Raw genomic sequence first — 24,496 nt, 5'->3', positions numbered from 1 at the left:
AGTAGGAAGAATTTTGATGTGGTATGTTTTTTTAATAAAGCTGGGAAATCTAAAGCATATCAGAAGATGACAACTTCATCATTATTTGAGAGCAATACCACTTTTAAATTAAATATATATAAAACCCACATTGTTCAACTGTCATACACATTCAAAACACCACCTAAGAAATACTTATTTTTTCATGCAAAGGTAAATGGAAAACTGCCAGTAGTCATAACAAGGGGATAAAATCAAAGAAGTTCACATGAAGGTGACCGTGTTACCTGAAGTACAGTCTCCCAGTTAATTTTCAGTGGCTGGTATCTGACGTTATTTGACATTCAAAGACCTTCAGGTGCATTTAGTTTACTGTGTATGACACTAAAATGAAAAATTCAGTTTTGAAAGTTATAAAGAAATAGCATTCACACAGGAAGCTATCCCTTTCATAACTTTTTCTTCACAATTTTGATATAACAAATATATAATGTTATATACTGCATATACAAAGATCTTCATGCAAGTGTTGGCTTTTTTTTTCTTGCCATATGTCTGTGCTGAAGTAACTGGAGTTAGGGTGGGCAAGCGAGTGTGTGATGGATAGCAAAGATAAACCAGATGAGCTGACAAGCAGGTGTAGAGGTCTGGGAGCTGAGGAAATAAATGGATCTCCAAGACACATCTCTGAGTTGTGACATATGTGTGTATCTCTAGAGACAAGAGCAGTCAGATATCAGGATTAGGAGGTTCCTGGAGGATGTGAAGGGGTTGGGAGTGATGGTTGTACCAGCAACTGCAGTAGGGCTGTGGCTGCAGAGGTTTGTTTGTCCAAGTGCCAGGAATGGGTCAGACCTGAGTCCAGAGGCCAGAGGCACAGACAGGGCAGTGTGAGCCCTGGGGCTGGAGAGATCCACCTTCCTCACATGTTCACGTTTATATTTCTTTTACTAGTAGAAACCCAGCCTGATGCATCAGAGATGTCAGACAATTGGTGCTGCCACTCTTCCCTGTGTGTCTTATTTGTGTGGCCAGCAGTGTATAAATGTATATTGTACGTGGCATATAGCAGACTCCCTGTCTGGAATATGTGCTCACCTTGCTGTTGGAGAGACCAAGCTGGACTGGGATGAGCCTGGGTCCTATTGATTCCCAAAGGAGGTCCAGAAGATGAGAAAGGAGGAACCTGAGAGGTTCCCAAGATTATTTGATAAGGCGATAAGAGTCACAATATAAAGGTTGATAAGAATGACCAAACAAACCACAGAGACCATCCACTACAGATCTCTCCAGACTGTAATGGCTTTTACAGCACCACGATTGTATGAGGTGCAAGAGAGGATGAGACTGGGTCACAGGGGCTCTAAACAAAATATTCATCAGGAACCTCTAGAGAATCCAAAGGCTGCTCTAAATTGATTCACACATCAAAAGGGGATGCCCACTGTTATCCCTGAGGATAAACTTATAAAGGAAGTGCTTGTTTTCGAGATTAGAAGATAATGGAAGTAGTTGAGGTTAAAGCAGCAATCTAGTCAATCACTACCTCAAGTACTGATTTATCTCAATTAAGTTAAAACATTAAGTTAGGAACTAGTTTTTCTGGTTTCCCTCTCTTCTCTATGGAGAAAAAAAATACAGAGTAATTCAGCTGATCGGAAAGAAAATTTGTTTTTGTTGGTTTTGTTTCTTTCTTAATTTGAAGGTGGAATGGTGCAAGTTATACAAGTAATGTCTCTGTCTGAGATCTAGTTTCTAGACCGACTGTTTTCAAAAGATTTAAACACTATTGTTAAATGGATATATAGGAGGGGGAGATGATGGTCTTGCAACTTTAGTTTAGATTGAAACAATGGACATGCAAGTTTCTTTCTTTCTTCTTCCTGCTTGTTTAACAGTAGGAATGAAATGTCATGCTTCCACCCAGTCTAATTGACAGTTGGATGTACATCTCAGTCAAAAAGACACAGAGAGCCAGAGAGTCATACTTTACACTTAAGGGTAGTTTTGGGCTGAAACAGCCTCTGTCTCTAAATTCTGATCAATTTGGGTGGTAGTATGGAACACTCCTCTATAAGGTTAGGGCAGGACTTAGGAATCCCTGCCAGCACTCCTCTTAATAAAAAGAATTCTAAAGTGCATAGGTGAGCATAAGCTACAGCTGAATGCATAACTGCTGATACCTTTACTTACACATTTAGTGCACTATTGGTATTTAATTTACAGCTTTATGAAGTGCTCTGTACTACTCTAAAGATAATAGGTGAGGTATCAAAGTAAGACATTACATATTCAATGCAAGCAATCAACCACATCTAAAATAGCAAGGTCAAGGAAAATTCATTGCAAAAGCATAACATGAATTTTCCAGGGCTTTTGGTATCCCTTTCAGAGTTCAAACAATTTTTATCCAGAAAGGACATCTCCAAAAATATACCTTTGTTTGCTGAGTTTTCTCAGTAGATATTTCTGCGATTCATCTGCATGATTTCACACAACTCATAGATGGTGACTGAGAAAGAGTATACGGTAACTCCCTTGATTTCTGTACTTCTAAATCACAACAAAATCAGCTTCAACTGTAAAAACAAAACAAAACAAAAACAAAGGAAAACAAAACCCTCACTTTGCTGTGTACCATTCTGATATATGTGATGCTGAAAATCAAAAGGTAAAGTTGCCATGGGCCCTTTATGCAGCTCTTTTAAAATGCTCAAAATATATAGCAAAAGGATTTAAGCTTTCCTGGATCCAGGCTCTGTTTACCGTGCTTCAAAAAGGTAAATTCTCTGTTCTACCCAGTGTTTGACATGGCTGATGCTCTATGGAGTTAATATTCTAATTTACGTTGTTAATATATATTATTAATATACATTGGAGTTAATATTCTAATAAAATCACATAAATACTTATGTTTATGTGCTTCAGCTTTGTGCCATAACTTCATCACGTGGGATGATGGAACAAGTATTCAAGTGTACAACTGGGAAAAATTTATGCAAATCCTTTCTTAAAATTCTTAATCAATGGGAGTCTTAGCCCAGAAAGGGAATTTAAAATCATGCTTAGGTCCGTGTGGAGTTCTTGAATTGGTGTTGTGTGCATAACTAGATCCATCACCAAACTGACTGATCTAGTTTGATTCACCAAAATTTATCACACACCTGACTAATGTAAATTCCCTGTTTGTTACAATTAGAGCAATCTCAGCTTCACTGCTGTAAATCTAGAGCAAATCAATATTTAAATTTCTGTTAATGTTAGGCAGTTCCATCATCTCAGTAGATTTGTTCCACATTTATATAGCTGTGTGAAATTTCACAATCTGTTCTAAATTTCTTTATTGCTATGATAGGGTGATGCACTTGATGGAAACACAAAAATAAAACAAGCACATTTCAATGTCTAGGGAAAAAAGAAGAAAATATGTATTACAATATACTGGTTTCAGTAGTATTATAATATTATAATAAATTCTAGTAATCTACACACCATGGGAAATCAGTTTTATATACCCCATTAAATTCCATTGTTTCTTAAAGTAGCACTTTTAAAGGGAAATTTTTCTGGAAAAAAAAAAAAAGACATTTCAAAATGCACCCTGGCATTAAAAAAAATTACACATCAATTACAAAATTGTTTCCAGTATTCATTAACCCATATAAACCAATAGTGTTTTCACTGAAGTCAAAGGTGCTACACTAGTTTAACAGAAGTCTGAAGACACAATCATGCTTATAACTTCTAGAGTATATGAAATAATTTACAGAGGTTTTTAGCTCTGTGTGTCCACAGTAGCTTTGGAGAAGGAAGAAGGAAAAAAATGGACACAGATTATATATGATAATTCTCTCCAAATTTGTAGTCATCAGATGCAAAAAAATCATCACTTTCAAATTTATTTGTTTTGTTTTTTCTTGAAGTCTAATAAAAGATACTCTGTCACCATAAGTCATCTCTTTTGAGAAAATAAATGGGTTTGTACTGAATTCTGTTCTTTTATATTGCTGCTTGAAAAGAGCAATGTCATAGGGATTATAATGCCTTGTGGAAAAAAAACAAAAAACACCCAAACCTTTTCTTAAATAATTCTTGCACATGACTGCAAAAAAATGAATAGTACTGTAGATTAAAGTGTAAATTCCAGATTTATTTGAAGACTTAGTTTTTGTCAGAGAAATGAGACTTCCTTTGGATACAGGATAGTGAGCCACTCATCTGAAGAGAATAACTGCTTGTCAAGGAGATAAGTCTCATGAATATTTCCAATTCTTTATTGATTCCATAAGGGCCAAAAAGAGGTAGAAATCTCTATCAGAAAATAGATAAATAACTTGTCAAGAAAACAACATGCTTAGAAAAAGTTTGCTGGAAAACTGAAACACTATCCAAGAAAATGGGTGCAAAAAAATGAAGTGACTGGTACCACACAGACTATATGAGACACAGGAGCCCTATGATATGCAAAAACTGCTCAGATAGGGACGAATTATTTGGAACAGTTGAGGTTTCGGGTTCAGTGCCTTGCCTGGGCAAAAATGACTGAGGTGGGATGTTCCTGAGTGGTTTTGACTTTGCTCCAGCCTCCCTGTCTCCTTTTTGGCAGCAGTTTAACTCCAGAATGCCAAAGGGACTCTGCAGCAAAAAGGTTCCAGGCTTCAGGAGTTCTTGAAAAGGTGTCTGCAAGGGATGGGCAGGCAGAGAGAGAACTTCTTGTGGGTACCACCATCTCTGTGCCACCAACGCAGCTTTGACCCCATCCCATCCTGCGACACCCTGGTGGCCCTGGACCTTGTTCCCACATCCCTCAACAGGATATACCAGGAGGATTTGAAAGGGATCCTCCATCCTTTACAGCCTTCACTCTTCAAGGCAGTCCCTATGCCCTCACCTTTGTCAGCTCAGCAATCTGGGTTAGCAATGTTGAAGGGAGAGAATTCATTTAGCCCGAGTCGCATCACCCAAAATTAGACATGCGCTGTGAGAGTGCTGAGATGGCCAGAGAGATTTTTCATGCCTAAAACATCAAGGATTTCCCGGCTTCAAACTGTGTGTGAGGCATTCCTACAAAGTGTTTGAATCCTTTCATTTCCTTACACTTGTTCTCTCAGCAGCAGTTGCTGGTCCCTGAGGTAAATAGAAAGGTCTTATTCTGTGTACTGTGCGGTGTCAAAAGAATGCATCTGCACAGGATGAGATGTAATTTGTAAGCAGGTCGTGTTTCCCACATGGCCCTGCTACCTGCTGATAGCTTATCTAAGAAGACTGAGTAAAAGAGGTGTGAAATGATAGCAAGCAGAAGGGAAAATAAGTAAAGAAATCTGCAAACCAAGGCAATCTACAATTGCTGTTGCCATGAATATAGAGCTTTCAACTCCACTAGTGAATTCTTATGGTGGGTACACCTAAATCATCTTGAACACATACCAAATAACACCTAAATATGATTTCTGAGTATGAATTGCTTTCTCAACTGAAATGAAATATACTTTTACAGAAAGGTATTAGGTGACCCAATATCCAACAGTCCCTCTTCATGTTTCTGCATTATTATTCAGTCATTGGAAGAGGGTTTACATGGATACATATATTTATCTGATGCACAGGGACTTGGAATGACACCCAGCTTCTTCCAGAAGACTATTAAGCCTGCCAAGTGACCAAGCTTGAATGGCACAAGAAACCATTATACCCATTTAATAATAGATCTAGGAAAATGAATTTTGCCGTGACTCAGTAGAACTGAAATACTTGGCAAGCTTTAACAGTCTTCAAATTATTCTAATTAGATGCTCTGGTATATGATTTCCAATTGAACTTTCTTATAAGGAAATTTTACCAGTAGCTCCAAATTTCATCTAGTCTAGAATACCAAGGAGCAATAGGTCTGAGGACAAACCAACCAAGTCTCATAGATTTGAAAAAGAAAATAGTGGAATGAAGCATAAAACTGTGATGCAATAAAAAGAATGCTCCTAGACTCCAGCTGAGTTGTATCTTTGGATTTAAATGTGTGGTCTCAGCCCTTTGCAACAGTGCAAGAAGGTATCAGTGTTGACTCTATCAGCATTTTACAGAAATCCACCAGCAGCTAAAGTCTTTAAAGCATAATACCCTAAATGTGTGCAGTGCTAGTTCCTGAGCTGGTGTTATGGTGTCAGGCAGCTCAAAGATGCTGAGGCACACACGGTGCAGTGATGGCATATCAGTGCCAGACACGCTGGAGAGTCTTAGGCTGAAATGGATTGTCACGATCACAGGCTCAGCCTCCCGTGTAACGCTGAATCTGAAGTTTCAGTCAGTAACTTTGGCAGTAGAGGAAATCATCCCCCAATTATGTAGAAGTCAACAGTTTCTGAAAATTTGCTTTGAGTTTTGAGGGAAAACTGATGCATATGTACATAAAAATATACGATTAGTTGCTGTTACTGCACAGCAAAATAAAAAAGAAAATATACTTCAGTTATCCTAGCTTTAACTTGTAACAAGAAAAAAAATGTTGAAAAGTTATCTTTTTTCTCCATGAAATTTAACTCCAGTTGATGGTGGCTTAGTTATGGCTAGTTTGCTATTATTTCAGGTGGGAAAAATAAGATTTCAAGAATTGGATCTAACTTCATCTCTGTGCTATTGGGAATATTCTGCAGTAGAGTAGCATTATATCCGAATAAAATAATAGAGAGATATTCCAGTGAACAGACTTATTTTATTATCATGTACTTTAAACTTCTCTGCTGCTTTATAAGTGTTCCAGGACTCTGACTCACATCTCAGAGCTATTTAACATGAGTAATCCCTGGCCAATTGAAATTCATCCAGTAAGGTACACAGTGCAGCAGGCCATGACTCAGGTAGAAAGGCTACTATGTGCTGAAGGGGGATTTAGAGCTCCATTTAAGCATATATTCACAGAATCACAGAATATCCTGAGTTGGAGTGACCCACAGGGATTGAGTCCAACTCCTGGCCCTGCACAGGGCACCCCAAGAATCCCACCATGTCCCTGAGAGTGTTGTCCATACACTTGAGACCTGTCAGGTGCTTTGACCATTGCCCTGGGGCACCCTGTTCCAGTGCATGCCCACCCTCTGGGTGAAATACTTTTTACCAATATCCAAAATAAACCTCCCCTGACACAACTTCAGGCCATTCTGTGGGGTTCTCTCAGTGGTTGCCACAGAGAAGAGATCAGTACTTGCTCCTCCTTTCCCCCTCACAAGATATCCACTTTTAACATGTAATTCTGAACCAAAAAGTGCTAAATGTGCCTGAGCACCTCTCCCTGCAGCATAATCAGACTCTGCATCTGCACATAAAGATATCAGTGAACTTCTAAACCAACTAACTTTGTGTGTGTTTGCTTCATTTGCATAGGTTGTTATTCTTATTTCCTGATGCAGAAGCTATAAAATATTTATGAAATATCAAGGCTGAAAGTTTTGTCCTTGTCTGACAGTATGTTTATATTGTGAAAATTTTAGACACACAAAGCACACATGCTTTGCACGCACAATCAGTCATACTGGGTTTCTTACACAGCCTTTCTGAACATTACATGACTAACCAAAGTCCCTTACCCCCAAGCTTCATATAAAACCAGACAAAACCTTTTGTCTTCCATTCTGATCATTATTCTAGCACAACCCTAATGGAAACTGAGGCCTTAATTCTAAATAGTTTTTTTTCAGGAAAATCAAAGAAAGATGAGGCTGTGCATCATCAGCATCACTAATGGCAACTGAGATGCACACATAAATACAGCCAGATGTTAGGGACCTTCTCTAGAAGAGTGGTTTCCAAAGCAATAAATAATAAATAGATCCATGTAATGGAACTTGTTGCAAGGTTTTATCAGCAGGATGCATACTTGTTACTGCAGCGTGTAGTTTACTGAAAAATTCCTTCTGCAAAGTTTCTTAGTACTCTGAGGATGAGTTTCAACCCAATACAGAATTTTGGTCTTCAACTCTGGAATTTTTAAATAGATGTTTTAGAGCAGGCTTTTCGAGAGCCTATTCTTATCAACAGCTGACCTAAGGGGAAGAATTCTTCAGGTATACACATTTATTCCATGTTAAAGACTGAGTTTGCTTAACTCGGATTGAGAATCCAAACAGCAGGAATCAGTTAGACAAATCCTACCTGTACCATTTTGAAAAACTGCCATGCCTGTACTGCTTGGACTGGGAATCACCTTCTCTGGAAATGCCTCCAGTTCTCACATTTGCTTCTATCATGTAGCAGGGCAGAAACGAAAGCACCGAGAGCTATAATGAAATCCCAGTATATTTCTTATCAAAGGTAGGATTTATGTGCTTTTTGACTGAAGTGATGGCTTCATGCCAATATTTGTTTACCTAAACTGCCCGCATCTCCCACATGTGACTGTTGGTGCCCCTCCCTGTCCCTATGTCCTAGTGCCACATTGTTTTCCCTAGTTCTATTCACAAAGTTCTCAGTCTAGATTGGAGTGCTCTATTAACAATTTAAAGTAAATTGTTAATCCTATGAAGACAGAGTCAGAGAGCTGTGGTAGCTCAGCCTGGAGGAGGCTCAGGGGAGATCCCAGAATACTTTCCAGTACCTGAGGGAGGCCGACAAGAAGGCTGGTGGGGATGGACTTTTCACAAGTGCTTTGAATAGTCTTGTCTTTTAAGAAGAGTAACCCTCTCCTGCCTTTAGTATAGACATTTCCAAACAATTCTGGAAGTTAGTAGAGCTCATAAATTCTGTCCCTCCCAAAAGTGTTGCAAAACACTTGGAAAATGTCAGGACCAGAACAAAGGAGGATTTCTATTTCACAGCCACATGAAAGGTGCTGTACAATAGATTTACATCAGTATGCTGGCCAGCTCTTCCCTCATGCTGTGTGAAGTGTAGATCTTCTTGACAGGTACTTTGACTGCAGAAAGTCCCTACCTGACCTCAAATCAGAGAGAAGCAATGGCCAATGGGTATCACGGGAAAAACTTATTTCTCTGTCTTCATTCCAGCCTCAGTGCCAGCTGTCTTCAAAGTCACTCCTGTAACCACAGCTGCAAAATAAAGGAGCCTCTATCAAAGCCTCAGGTGGCTGAGTCTCTTGCTCCTTACTTTAAAGTAGCTGGGGTCTTTTAGATGCTTCTAAATGAGATTTCTTTTTAAGATGTGTATTTTAAAAACATGGATGAAAATTTTACAAAATAATGTCAGCTTTAAAACTGAAGATGGTTTATGACATGAGGATTTTCAAAAGTAATTATTTTCTTTGTAACAACAGTAAATACTAGTGAACAGCACTATTTAATTATTACTTCTACTTTATTACTACCTAGTATTTCTCATGTCTCCAATACGCATAAAACAACTTCCTTCCTTGTCTCTGGAGTCAGAATACACAGCGCGACAAATTTATCTCAGAGGCATTCCTCCTCAATTCTTCTATATTTAGTTAACTTCCTCTTATATTTGATTCCACCATTTCCTTTATGAAAATTTAATTAGACATCTAAACTTACCATTTGACATCTACTAGTGATGCTGCTACCTGGAGGTTTGGTGCTTTGCATTGTTTCTTAGGTCAGCTCACCAGAAGCCTTGGTAGCACTGCCCCTTCTCATGGGTAGGGTAAAATAGCTAAATTTAAATTTAAACCCTGAGAGCCCTGAGTGGAGAGGGGCAGGAGGTGATCCAGGTTCCCCAGCAAGAAACTCTGGCAGCAGTGACTTTCCAGGCAAGGCAGCTTGATTATGTGTGTTCCCACTCGGCTCTGCATCCCACTCTTTAAAACAGGAATAATTATAACACAGACATAGAATTCAAATAGATTCTTCTGTTTAATAAGAGAATTCTTTTCTTACAGTGATTTTAGGATTTATATAGCAAGATGTTTCATCAAAAAGGGATACCAAAACATACATTTTAACAATCTGAGTCTCTCCATGCACATTTAATCAGATTTCATTTGTTCAGTGTTTCTAATGTGCAATCCTACCTGTGGTCTATCTGTTTACCAAGATTTCAAGTATGCTTTTTCTCCATTTTCTGTCTCACTTTATTTCTATTTAATTTCTTAAAAATTGTTCTGGTCTCCAACCCTCCCTTTATATATCATAAGAAACAAGAAGTACATGTTCAATTTTCTCTTTCCCTTTGCTGATTTTTACAGTTACAGATAATTTTTCTGTGCTACTTTGAATGGAGTTAAGAATAATAATTTTAAAAAAAGTGCAGCTGAAAAATAAGGGGTTCAGTTTATCAGAATAAAACAGCCAATAAACTTTCAAAATAGACAGTCAAATAATTAAATTCTAGCAGGGAATCACAGAATTGTCACTGCTATAAATATTCAGAGGCTACACAGGCTGGGTATGAACATCCATCACAGATGATTTAGAAATAATGAAATGTAACACCTCTGGACAGAAGATAGCCTAGGTAACAGAGCAGAGGAACAGAGCAGAGGATTCTCTAGTTCAATTGACATTTTTGTGACATTTTCTGGAAACTGAGCAACCCATTGTTGCTGGCAAAAAAGTATGACCTACAAAGTTTTCCTACAAAGAGTAAATTTGATTCTGTGTCACAACTATCTTGGACATCATCCCTATTAATTTTGTCAGGAGCTCCTTTTTAGATTGAATGTGTGAACTCAGAGTCTCTCTTCTCTCTTTTATTAGACTGGGAAGAGATGAGCCTGTATCGACTCCACTATCATGACAGTAATTCAGGACAATGCCTTTAAATTCCATATGCAATTTTATAGCCACATGAAACCTGCACTTAAAGGAGATTCACAATTTTTAGATTAACCTTCTTTCTCAATTATTATTCCTCAATGTGCTGTTTTCAGCTGAGGAAAATTCAAGAGTAATGTAAAACTTAATAGCATACACATCCAACCATCATTGATTAGTGCTAGGATTTTAAAAAGAAATATAATCTTTTTCAAAACAAGATAGCAGGATACTTCTGCAAACTTAATCTAATTTTAAATTTGTTCATCATTCACTCTTGATTGCAATTAGAGTCTACTTATTAAATACCATCTGTTTTCTAAGCATCAAGGAATAACCTGAAAAGATTTCTCTGAAGTAAACAAACACACAAAAAGCCTCAATAAAACCTTGTTGACCATTTAGATAATTATTGAATATTCTAAAATGATGAAAGTGCAGTGAATAATATTTTTTTTTTTCAAAAAACCATCAGCTTCTCCTTTACGTTTACTTCTACACCAGGCAAATTTAGAGAAAAATATTGTGGAAAATATTTTTCCATCTAATTTCTTATTTATTTATGTTTTATTATTTTTAGTAAGTTTATTAATGATTTTATACAATTATTCTTATTAGAATACAGTCTATGGATATCATGCTTATTATTTTTTGAATTATTTTCCATTTTCTGGAATCACCTCTGTAATTAACCAAATAACTTACGTTTAGTTTTGATAAAACTGTCTTCTGAAAAGGTACATTAATTTGACCTGAAAACACTGAAGATGTGGAGACCCTATTATTTATTTTGGAAATTTGTTTTCAGTGTGACTATTTTCATTAATTTTTTTCTGGGAAACTGATAACATACCATCTCTTATGCTGAAAGCCTTGTTCTAGGCAAATATGAGACATCTGAAATATAAAGCTGAGTATTTGCTGTGAGTATTATTGCTATCTTGACAATCTAATCACAGAATTACTTCCAATTTTCTGTGTACTTAGTGTTACATTTAAAAAGAGATAAGAAACAAAATATATTTAAAAGTACTGTGCAAAAATTTCCTGGCACTTCTTTACACTTGCACTGCCTCCCTGTGTCCCAAAGCACTGGATTCAGTCCATGGAAAGGTGTGGTGAGATGGCAGTACTTGGAGTCTTATGGGAGAAACATGGTGTTGAAGTTAATGCTGTCATATCCCATGGTGAGAGTGACTTTTTTTCTTTTTCTTTTTCTTTTTCTTTTTCTTTTTCTTTTTTTCTTTTTTCTTTTTTTTTTTTTTTTTGGTGGTGGTTTTATTTTTGGTTTTTTGGGGTTATTTTCGGTTTTTTTTTGATTGGTATCACTATGATCTTCTGCAATCTACATCTCTCTGTAACATCCAATTTACATCTAATTACATCTAATCCATCCAACATGGAGTGTTTTTACTTATGTTAAGTACTTTATTTTTGTTCTCTGTGTCCCCTGAAGCTAGCTTTTCCCAGCTCCAGCTCTGTAATTTCTTTTCTGGTCATTCTTTGTTGGGTGGCCACCTAAAGCCATCTGTCCTCCAGTGCCAGCCCTGGCTCCCAGCCACCCTGTGCCTGGTACCCCTTTGTGCTGCATCCTGTGCCTCCCCTTCTGAGACCTCTCATACCAAGCATGGACTCCTCTGCCCTAAATCATTAAGTTAGAGATTTCCACAGCTTTGTAAAATGCTTTATTCTTCAAGGAATAATTTTATCCATTTGGCTTCTTGGACCAGAGTTTTTGTTTGGGGTAAGCACCCACCACTCCTTTAATCCAACTGCAGCTGTGAAGATGCACACAGTCCATGTGCCTGACATGGGAGAAAGCCTTTGAATGAATATTAAGTCTTGTTTTTTATGGCTATTTTCTAAATTTTTCCTCTATATTTGCTTTTCTTTATATGAACAGGAAATTGCTTCTAAAAAGTTAAGTTATACTTTCTCCTTTACTTTGTGACCTTCATTCTACCTGATAATATTTTTAATTTACTGTGGGAGCAATTAGAATTGCCAGAAGTGCTACTTCTCTACTGTTCTAAAAGTTACTGAAAGAAATCCTTTTGTATGATTCTGCTCAAATATATATCCAGGTATATCCAGGCACAAGTTGAATGAGTACTTAACAAGTGTTTGAGTTACAGCAAAGATTTAATCAAGAAAGAAAGAAAAGAGCAATCCTATATATTCGTGAAGCAAAGAAAATACAAGTTGCAAAAATGATTGCATTTACTGGGCAGAAAACCCGAATTCCTAATATTTCTGGTCATTGAATTCTAGTCAGAGGCTCAGTGTTACACTATTTGTAACCAGACTGTTGTCACTTTCTGTGGGCAAATCATGTGATATCTCTGCTGAGGCACAAAGAATAGACATGTAATTTTCATTTTTTTCAGTGTAGTTTAATGAAAGAACCTATTATTTTCTATTTACAGAAATTAACATTTTGCTATTAACAACAGTCATGTTTCTATGTCAATCTGACACTAGTGCCAGGAAATAGATTTATCAAGAACTGTCTGGGTAGGTTTGTATGATAAGACATTATCAGAAGTAATCAGTTTTAATTAATTTCATATTTCAATTATTTAAGTGCGTAAGTATCTAAATTATCTGGTGCATTAATTGCTTCAAAAATTTATCTAGATTGGAGCTTTCTGAAACTATGGCAGGATGACACAAGCAAAGAAAACGAGTAATGAGGGCATCATTTGTAGAAAAAGATAACAAAATAAGGTCAGGATCTTGCTGATTAAGAGGCTCACAGAGAGAGCAGGTGAATGCAAGAGTTACTTAAAAGCCTAATCACTTCATGGAGCAGGAAAAAATAATTATATCTCTTGTTTCATAGACACAGAAGTGTTAGAATGCAGTTTCACCACAGATCTGGCTTCAAGGTTCTTTCTTCAAAGACCTGGCAGAGCATTTCCTTCCTGTACAATCTAACTGCAGTTTAAAGATGTCCGTGGTTTGGTGTTATCCTTCTAATACAAAACAAAATAAAACCCACCAACACTTACCTGGTCTCCTGCCAGAGGTGTGGAACTAGAAAACACACCGAGGAAACCCAACAAACCTAGAAATAGAGCATAAACGCTGAAGGGCATTCTGAATTATTAGGCTTATTCAATAAAATGGACATACAGATCTTTGTCTGATTCCAATCAGCTGCTTGGTAATTGGAGATCCTCTGTCACACACCTGGTACTAATGACAATGGAGGCCATACCCTGATTATGGGACAGAGGCTGAATTCTGTTTTGAATTCTCTGCTTTTGCATTCCAATGGACAACTCAAACTTTAGAACTAAACAATTAAAACAAAAAAAGTAAAAGAAAAAGCAACCACGTTAGCACAATACCTCAACACCTGAGACCACGAAGTAAAGGACATCGATGGGTTTATTATCATTCTTCAATCATTTAAAAATGTAAATAGCTTTACTATCCCACCCACATTTAGGTAAAGTTCATTGCCCAAGAACATTTGCTCTTTGGTTGTAAAGGTGTAGAAATGTGCATGAGTGTGTGGGCAAGGTATTGTGAGGGCATGTGAGAAAGAGAGGAACAGCTGGGGTTTAGAAAACTCAATTTTTTAATGTACATTCTTAACATTGGGTTACTCTGAATTTTTCAGATTTTGTAGCTTGACACAAGATATTTGCAAAGTGCTCATGTAACATAATTATACCTGAATTTAGAAGGGCTTTTTTGACAATAAAGGATTATTTTATTTGAAGTTTATTTCTGAAAGGATTTATTGCAGGGCTCTTCTACAGCATTTCTAATAACAATCCTTGCCTAAATACCCTCGTGGTTAGGGGTTGAGAGCTGACTGACAGGAAGACAAACAACTGTGAAAAATATCCCAATGAAAGAATATGACATAATTTTGTTTTTGAATGCAAATGCTAAGAGCAGGGGCGCCTGTGAAATCAATAACCAAGGCCAATCTCTGTTCCCAGTTTCATCAGTGAGTCCTCTCTTGTGCAGAATGAATTTTCAGTGAAAGACACTGAAAATACATGAGAAATGTATTTTAAAAGTGAGAGAAAAACAGATAACAGACAATTTATATGCTCTTTATTTTTGCAGTACAACCTTATTTTTAAATTAATATGGTCATGCTTAAACAGGGAAGTGAAGGTAAGAGCATAAGGAATCATTTTTGTGAGAATTAAGTATATAAATAGTAGTGATTTAGAATAATCTTGGTCACTGTTTTTCAAAATACACTTGCTTTTCTTTCAGGTTCTCAATATTTACTTCCAGGATGAAGTTTTAGTGAAGCATAGCCTTGTGTCCTGAAATACACAACAACATTTCAATCTCCAGAATTTCACAGCCAGAAGTGGCCTTTTGATCCTGGGAACAATATCTGAGGCATCAGAAATGGCTTATGAGTTTCACTGGTCACTTATGAGTGAGTGAGGGTCAGGAACAGGGTTTAGAATTTTTCTAAAGAAATGTCAAAAATATTCCCACTGGACTGACTCTGAGATATGAAAATTCTTATCAAGTCCTGAGTGTTCCCAGTAGAATAAAAATCAGCTGTTTTTTTCAACCTGGACAAAAGAAAGAATATTCTTTTAGATATTTTATTTTTTTAAATTATAAACTATTGCTTAATAATTTAGTTAACACAGTTCTAAATTAGATGAAATGTCAAGCACTTGGTCTACAAAATGCACTTCAGTCTTTATTAAATTCAGCTTTGTAAAAGGAATTTTAGCAAACCTTTGTACCATACTGAAACAGACATCTGTGAACTAGTTAAGGAAGTGAAATATGTGAGAAATTTCATTTTAAAAAGGGTACTCTGGGTTTTGTACTCATCCTGTCTCTTCAACCTGGTTAAATTTCTCAGATATCATGACTTAGGGTACAGCCTGGCTTGCTAAAACTACTGGAGTATTGCCCTTCTAAACTGAAACGCTGGAGTATTTTGAAAGCTAATTTAACTGGAGACTCATGTTTTCCTCCACCTGCCTCACAAGCCCTAGAAATCATACCTGGACATGTGTTTTCACTGCTGTCCTTCTTTCCTGTACAAAAGCCAGGCACTCTGCAAACCCTTTGGCTTGCACCTGGATTCCCCACCTCTTTATTGGCTTGTTATGATTTGCCCCTCATTTTCACAGTGAATCAGATGAAGAATGTCTCCTTCTTCTTTTCTAGTGTTTTATCATAGGATGAAAAAAATAAAAAAGAATTACTTCTTGAAGCCATCTGGTGTCAAGTAAAGAATGGAAATAGAAAACCCATAGGAACTGGGAAGGTTTTATTTAATTCATATGAAATATGGGTTTTTACAATGAAATTAATAGAAGAATAGGTGTACAAATGCCCTGTAGAAACCAGAAATAATTAAAAAATACATTAACATTTTCAAGCAGGCAAATATGTATAATTTCTTAAAGCATTTTGTGTCATTTACATAATATAAAAGCAAAACTAACTTTAAAGACTTAAATCTGAATCATTAAATACACAGTGTTGTTGTTTTTTTTTTTAATCAAACACCAGCCATATCATTTATTTAGTTTGTCCTATTCCCTTTTCCCTTCATTAGCTGGTTTTGGCATGGAGTTCAGCCATTCTACTGAAAAGAAAAAACTGTAAATATTTTCCATTGATGTGTTAGTGTATAGTGGCCAAAAGCCAAAGCTTTTAATCTGTACTGTGCCTCCAGTATTAAAATTAGGCTTAAAGTACTTGTGATGAGAGGCAAATTTCCTAATTTTATAACTATTTCAGAGTAATTCTGATCTTATTACTAGAAAAAATATTGATGCCATATAGAATGCAATAATATTGTTCTGTATTTATTGTCACAGATAATTATTTGGGCTTTTGTTCAACATACCAAATAAAACCAACTGTGTATCTCTTATTCACACAAACAGAACATATTATATATGGAAACTCAGCATCCAGTGATAATTTGTTTTCTACAGCACTCCCCAACTGGTATTTATTGCCTTATTTTTAAAATTTAATTTAAAAGCATTTAATAGTGGCCATAGCTGACAGATATTAGAGTTGGCATTGGAGATACCATCAGCAGGTATTGGACTCTTACCACTAGCAGTGAAAAAAAAATTAACAGAAAATGACCTCATAACCCAGGAACATTCATGGGAAATGGATTAGCTCTGAAAACCTGGATTTTTATCATATGAAAATGACTGTATAAGTTTTTAGCTGTGTAAGTTATATTATACAGCTGTATGCATAGTGCAGTTTAATTTTATTTATAGTGTTTATATCTTCCTACTAATATGTAATTTGGAAATATTGTCGCATCTTAGTTATAAATTCTGTTTTAAACTGCCTTCATTTTATAGCAAATAATAGCATATTTGGGTGTTTTTCAGGCAAAGATTCTTTTCAAGAGCCTTCTCAAATTTCTTTTATAAAAACAAAAGCTAAAAAAAAATATATATTGAAGAGTTATAAGGGAAGGGAACTTTTTTCTTTCCCTTCACTTTCTGAGGGCTGTTTCCCCCCCACCTCCAATTATTTCTAATATTTTACAAAGAGTGAAATAGCTTTCACGATTTCTTTTAGTACCTGCAGCTAACCCTCAGGACACATGGCACCATTCCAGATGCAGCTCTCCACACCAGAATTAAAGAAATAGTGGAAGAAACTACTATGCAACATAGAACTAAAACTATTTCTCTTTTCACCCTCCCATTCTTCAGCATCTCACCTGTCTTAAGCTTTTAGAAAAGGAGTGGATTTTTTATTTTTAACAATATCTTCATTTTTAATTTTTACATGGGAGGAGAAGTGGCACCAATTAGACTTTGCCTTTAAATTAGTCTTTTAAAAGTACAGTACTGACACCTTTAAATGGCTGAAACTTTTAAGAAATCTAAAGATAAAAGTATTTTACCCTTATTTTGCAGCAGCTATAAAATCTTTGCAGTTCAAAGTCTATATGATTTATTCCTCTCATGTGGGCTGCAAAGATGACCAAGAGATGAACCATAGAAGAAAAATGTGAAAGACATGGAAAAATATCATTTTTAGACTATCTACATTGCTAAATGACTTGGAAACTTTGGAGTATTTTGTTAGATATGCAGTTTTCTTATATTTATTGAATCAATAGCACAAATATGAACTCTTTTATAAGATGTAGGAAAAAAGAAAACACATTTCAATGTAATAGTAATATGGGGATAAATTCTATTGCAATTTTTTCCTGTTGCTTTCACTAGTAGCCAGCCTGCAACAGAACATTAGCAAGCATATTTTGTTGAGATTCTAAGCAACTTTTCAATAACACAACTGTACCTTTCTTTGTGATGATGTAGATAAAGTTATCAGAGGCCTTAATGGATGAATCCTCAATGAATGGGGTTTATTATCCAAATCATAATGAGGCTATTACTGAAATGCAGAAACTTTTTCTGATTTAAATAATATAAAATACATCAATAGAGTGCTCAGAATTTAAAAGTAGTTGCATAAAAGTGACTTGGATTTTTAAAATCTGTTTGTAGTTACAAACCTTAGCTCAATGGGTATGTAAAATATGGCTTGCTTTTATTCTACAAGTATTTATATATTAAAAAACCCAAGTAGGTGGATTTTTACTCTAGCAAGAAAAAGCAAAATCATAGCAGAAGGTAGATACAGCAACAACAAGGGCAATTCCATTACTCCACCAGGTGCCAAGGATCACTCTTTCCATATTAAGGGTTCAAAGCAAGACTAGATGCCTTCCAGAAAGTTCCATAGCCCAGGGTCTTGAGCAACCCAGCAAGAGGCTCTAGAGCCAACTTCTTCAATCCTTTTTTTCTATACTAACTTATCAGACTTAAAGAAAAAAAAAAAAAAAAAAAAAAAAGAGGGACAGAGCCTTTATGCAAGTCAGGCATCCCTGTATCCATATTCACAACATAAATTTAACCTTGATCAACCCTATTTAATCATTGCTTCTTTTTTTGTGGTCGTATTTCTTTTTCACTTTACTCAGGTCCAAAAAGCTGCCTATTTCTCTTATTTTTCCAAAAGATAAATAACAAAATGGACAAAAGATAAACATTGAAAAAGAACAAATTGCACAGCACTGACAAAATGTTCTCCTTAGGAAAAATTCCCACTGATTACAAGAGACAGCAAATTTCAATTGGAGCTTTGCCTGAAGAAATAACTGAGAATTAAACCAAAGAAAATAATCACATAATACAAGTTCTCACAAGTAGAGAAATTAAATTATCTTTCAATTCTCACACGGACAGAAAAGTTTTTGTCCAACTGACGGGAAATAGGACTCTTGCCATTGATTTTCAATGAAGCCAAGATTTCACCTCAGGGCATTTTTTCTCATATGCTATTTATTATGTATTTTCTCTAACACATCACATAAAGATCAGCTAATGCTTGCAGAATAATGAATAATCATGTATTCCAAGACTAGATATTACCATCCACTGTAGACTTGAATAAAAACTTGAGTGCAGTTTTTATTTCTAGAGGAATTGTGACATTTTGAAGAGGGAAAAAACCCCAATAAACTATACCAAACCAAAAAACCCAGCTGAATGAAGGCATTGAAATTAAAGAGAACAAATAGTGACTGTCAAATCCCCTCCAGGAAAAGAAATCACTGCATATAGTCTGTTGCTGTCTCTGTCATTTCCTAAGCTTTCCATTTGAGAGAGAATAAAGATGTATCTAGTTGACAAATTATGAGCTAAATTAATCCAAATAATTTAATGGAGTATAGTATCCATCTCATGCAAATGAAAATTATGGAGCTCTAGGAACATGTCACAATTGATGACTTGCAGTGTTACAAGAAATTGTCATAGATATCAGGGTTTATTATGGAAGTAGCAAGTCAGCACTTCCTTGCTGCATGTCAGAATTCTGTTCAAAACTGATACTTCTGTTCAGCAACAATGTCTTGAAGAAGGTAGAAAAGCTGAAAGTTTTTGAGAAAATACTTCTGGACTCTCAGAGGAAAGCAATTTCTGACCCACAGATGGCTGAAATGCTGTTAGTAAGTTCTTATACTCTAAGTAGAGAGAAGCTGAAAACTTCTACCTATAAGCTAAGATGAAATATTTTAAGATCTGCAGATGTGTCCTGGGAAACTCAGTTTCCATAACAACAGTTTTTGGTGTCATGATTTTGAGGCTGTCTGCACCTCTTGATTTCTGTAGCTGTTTGCTTGGGGCTGCCAGTATTACAGTTATTTTGTCCAGCACAAAATTTGTACAACCAGGGTATTATTGCTGATTTTAGAAGGTAAATATCACAGTCATTAGTGTACCTTAAAGCTTTGGTACAGTTACTCAAGAAGCAGGATCCTGCCTCAGTATTTTACTGATTAATGAAGTTGGAACACTCCAGTGCCACTGAAATATTACAGTAGCATAAATATTTATATGCCTAAAATATAAGCAATCAGGAGCTAAATACAGAATCGAGGAAACAAAGGGGTTTTTTTCTAGGGTTGGTACTCAAATCAAACCTGAGAATTCGGTTACTGAAGAAACAGACTTGAAATACAGAACTGAGATATCTAAGAAAAAAAACCCTAAATTGTTCTGTGCACTTACGAAAGAGCAAACCAGACTCAGACCTTTCTTTTGGCAAAAAAGGTCCAAGACAGCAGCTGTAAGCATTTCCCTTTTGAATGCCATCTCCAGCAGGCACGGACCTTGTAATGTTTTAAGGAGAAAAAAATATAAGGTCTTTAGAGCTGCTTTTTCATAGCAATACATGACTTCGCATGAGAGTATATAATGTCAGCATCTCTACTTGAACACAGCAATTCCCTTGTACTTCTCAGGGCAGAAGGTATGCCTGGCCCAAAGTACAACTGGTAACTGATAATTTTATTTCAGTTTGGAGGATTTAGTATACTCTGTCTTCCAGTTTTGCCAGGCTTGCTGTTAAATGTGGTCCAGTGCAGTTAGCTGATTGAATCTTCAACATGTTCTTGAACACATTTTTTATATTTTAACATGGACTCCATTAATTACTCCTTATTTTGTTTCCTGTTTTCTTCCTCTTGTTCCATCTTCTGCTTTTATGTTCCTCTTCTCCAAGTAACAGGTGATTTTGCATATGTTTATTCCTCCCCTATAACATTTTTCCTCACTTTTTTTAGCCTTAGGTGTTAACTATTATGCTATCTTTTCTTCATACAAATTCCTTTCATTTTCCATTTCCTTATACTATTTAATGCCTCAAACCCAAGATAAAAACATAAATAAAAAACAAATTTTTTTTAATTTTTTTTTTCTGAAGTAGGTGCACTAAGCTGCATCAGAAGAATATTATTTGGGACTTATTTTTCTGCTGTGTGTCTATGAACTGAACTGAAAGAGGGAACTGACCATCAAGAGCAAACACGGAGAACTACTTGACTAGAGCTCATGTTAAAAGAAAAACAGCTCAGAGGTGAAGGAAATGCAATCAATTTAAAAGGTAGTTATATTTCTTGAAAAATGTATTAATTTCTCTTAAAGAATAAGCCTATTTAAAAAGAAGGAGCTTTCTGTGGTTTCTCCCAGCCATGGAATGTTAGATGAACTTCAGATTAGACAAGCATACAGTTACCCAAGTACAATGATTGTATGCTCTATAAAATTGGTCTCAAGCTAAATGTATTTGAGGAAAAAAAATTTAATTCAAATAGGAAGAATTACAAAAGAAAACAAGAACTGGATTTTAATAGAAAATTGCCTCCAAGACTGTCACATCATTTAATTCTCTCTTGGGGGCCCATAGAGACTAACACACAATATTTGATGCAAGACTTAAGAAGAAAGCATAACAAAACTAAACAGAAAAAAAAAGCAATTTTGTCAGCCTTGAGCTGAGGGTAATGGAAAGGAAACAGATTCAATGAAATGCAGAGCAGTGATGGGTTTGAGATGAAGTTTAACCATTCCTGCCATTTTTTTCATTTCTAACACTGCTACTCAAATGCAAATACTTTGCTTTGAGCACACATTGAAGAGAAAATATGAACATAAAAACCAGTGGGAAATTCAAAATAGCTTAGACAGAGGCAGATCATGTAGTATTTCAAATGGGAGGCCATTTCACTCCAAGGTTTCCTCTCTCTGAATCCACATACTCATCTTGGAAAATACCAACTAATGTATCACTAATGCCATTAAACTGTGCTTTTGAGAGAAATGAGAAACCAGTGTTTTTTCTATGCATTTCCTTGGCTTTGTGAGGTGTATCTGGAAACTCAATTTATTTTCTTCATGATTAAAAGTAAAAGCTTTTTGGCATGTTCAATGATATTGAGTAGAGAAGAACCAAGGAAAAGTATATTTTTATGATTTGGACAGCTACCTAAGAGAGAAATTTAGGTCAAAATAACTAAATTTGGTCAAAGTTATTGTTCTTTCCTGTTTTCAGTCAGTCATCCAGAGGTAAAAGTGTTCTACTTCCCCTTGTCAAAACTTTGGCAGAAACAGTTCATAGAGAGGTTCAAACTTAACACTTTTTAACTAAAGTTAACCTTATAAATTTTTTTCCCCAAATATTAGAGATAGTTTTTAAGGAATTAGTTACATATCAGATGATTTCTTATTTCTGTCCCATAATGTTGACTATAGTCTAGAAGGATATTACTTACAAATTAAAAAAAAAAAAAACTTTCTTAAATAAATTCTGCAGAGAGTACAAACTCTTCTAGGATAAAAGGAGAGCTATTTTCAGAAGTCCTAGGTAGCAGTTTGTAAATGTGCAATTAAAATTCTGCTTCTTCCCTAATTATGGAACACTTAAGTTAAATGATCTTAATAGATATATAATGATGGCTTTTTAAACCTATAGTTACTTATAATCTGAAGTGATTCCTACTTCAGTTTTAAAAGCATCCATTAAATGCCCATTATGATCTTTATGTAATTTAGCAAGACATTTAATGAGTGTTTTATGAAACTAAACAGCGATTATTACCAAAGACAAATGTTAAGCATATAGATTAACATGTTATTAATGTGAATTAGCTTTTTCAGATTAAATGATGAAACTTGTACTTAAAGTCTATTGGGATGAATGTAGATTAAAATGTATACAAAATGTGGAAATTTTAAGGATGATTAAAAGGAAAAGAAATAGTTTAATTCGATTTTTTATTAGGTTATTTATTTATTGAAAGGGTCATCAAGCTGCAGACAATTATAAAGAAACCTCTAATAAAAATGTGCATTTTTCTAAAAATAACTGGGTTTTATTGATGAATGTGGTCCTTAACTCTATGAATCTCATGGCTATTTCCACATACTTATAGAATTCTGAGTTATTGAAATATCATTACATTTCATTATAAATTGTAACATTCTTAAGGCGGCATATGTATTTTAAAGTTAATAGAAATGTCCAGGTAGAGGACACTTATACCACTTCATCAGAATCAATATGGATCATGTCAATAATTAAAGATTACAGTAATGAAAAAGCAACATATGATATACAGACAACCATCTCAAGTTTCACTCCCGTGCCACTTCTGTTGTTGTCTCTTCTCCTTCTGCCCATATGCTGGCCCCAAAAAATAATTTGAAATTAGCACATTTAAACATATCTGTGAAGAATTAGGGCATTTTCTTCCAGATATATCTAGAACCAGAATGTTTTATTTTCAGGTAAGTCAGTAAAACTTAAACTGCTGGAAAAAACTACTTGAGCAAGAAAATTTCTCTCAGGAAACACATTTTTCAGTGAAATAAACTAAAAATCAATCAGCACATCCACCACATCATCCATGGAACATACGTTAAACCCACTTATTTTTACAACAATTCATTTAGGTACTTTCTTAATAATGTAAGCATGATATTTGATTTGTTTGATGTTTGCATTGATATTACACGTGAGTTGTTTTCCATTTAAAAGTTCTGAAAATGCAACCATCTCCATTCATGGAAAATTTGTAAGTGTTTAGATTTATCATGATATAAACATTATGTTTAACAAGTCCTGGTTTTACCACTTGGGTGTATTTTTAATAATACAGCATGAGAAAAGGCAGAAATAACATTATCATTGCTTATTACCACCAAGCACACCAGGTAACCTTCTGCTTTGTTAAAGCCCTTCCAAAACTCTGAATTCTATTTCAGACTTTACCTTATGTCTTGGAGAAAGTTTTTTCAATACCCATCCTGATTTGTGAGAATCTGATGTATAACAAAGGAAGACAGAGCTGATACTTCATAACTTTTAAGCAGTTTTGACATATATATTTTAAAATAATATGGCCACAAAGCAGGGATGGATGATATTGACTCCCTTACAAACAAATCAAATACCATGGATCTAGATTTATGTTTGATTTATGTCATAACCAGAGTTATGAGAGGACTGGATCTGATGCCCTGACTTTGCAGGTTTAGTCTCATCTTTGCAGAAAATGTGGGGAGAAAAAATAATTATATAGAAATTATATTGAGAATAAAGAGCATTGATGTGATTGAACGAGAAAACTCTGATGTAGAAACTTGGAGTGACAGATAAAAAGTAATAAACATTTAAGATAAATAACAGCTTTGTATAATTCACTTTCTATCTATTGAGTTTATACCCTAAGAAAGAATCTGACCATGATGTTGATGGAAAAAAAATAATGCTTTGGGCACTGAAATACTACACCATGCTACCAAAAAAGAAAAAATTATATATTTTTTTAAACCTTAACTTACCTTTGGACATCATCCATTGTATCATTAATTAAACAAACAAGGCTACAGCAAAATGAATCTTTGTTCAAGTCAAAAACAATAAAGTTTTGACTTGCTTGCAAATTTGGGGTTTTTGCG

The 24,496-nt window shown here is 35.4% G+C and overlaps 1 long non-coding RNA gene across 3 annotated transcripts in view; it reads left to right on the top strand.

Moving 5' to 3' along the window:
- LOC148224617 (uncharacterized) overlaps positions 1–24,496 on the top strand; it is a 111,815-nt gene that overhangs the window by 25,566 nt on the left and 61,753 nt on the right. For 2 of the 3 annotated variants that reach the window (XR_015800020.1, XR_015800019.1), the window contains exon 2: positions 11,785–11,881. This is a non-coding gene — a long non-coding RNA (uncharacterized LOC148224617). Of the gene's footprint in view, positions 1–11,784; positions 11,882–14,936; positions 16,544–24,496 lie in introns of those variants that run through there. The other variant, XR_015800022.1, reaches the window with a different exon arrangement.

Source organism: Sturnus vulgaris, chromosome 2 (genome assembly GCF_052056855.1).
Source record: "Sturnus vulgaris isolate bStuVul1 chromosome 2, bStuVul1.hap1, whole genome shotgun sequence".
Lineage (NCBI taxonomy): Eukaryota > Metazoa > Chordata > Aves > Passeriformes > Sturnidae > Sturnus > Sturnus vulgaris.
Note: the sequence above shows the minus strand (reverse complement) of the source record. Positions and strands in the feature narration are given on the sequence as shown.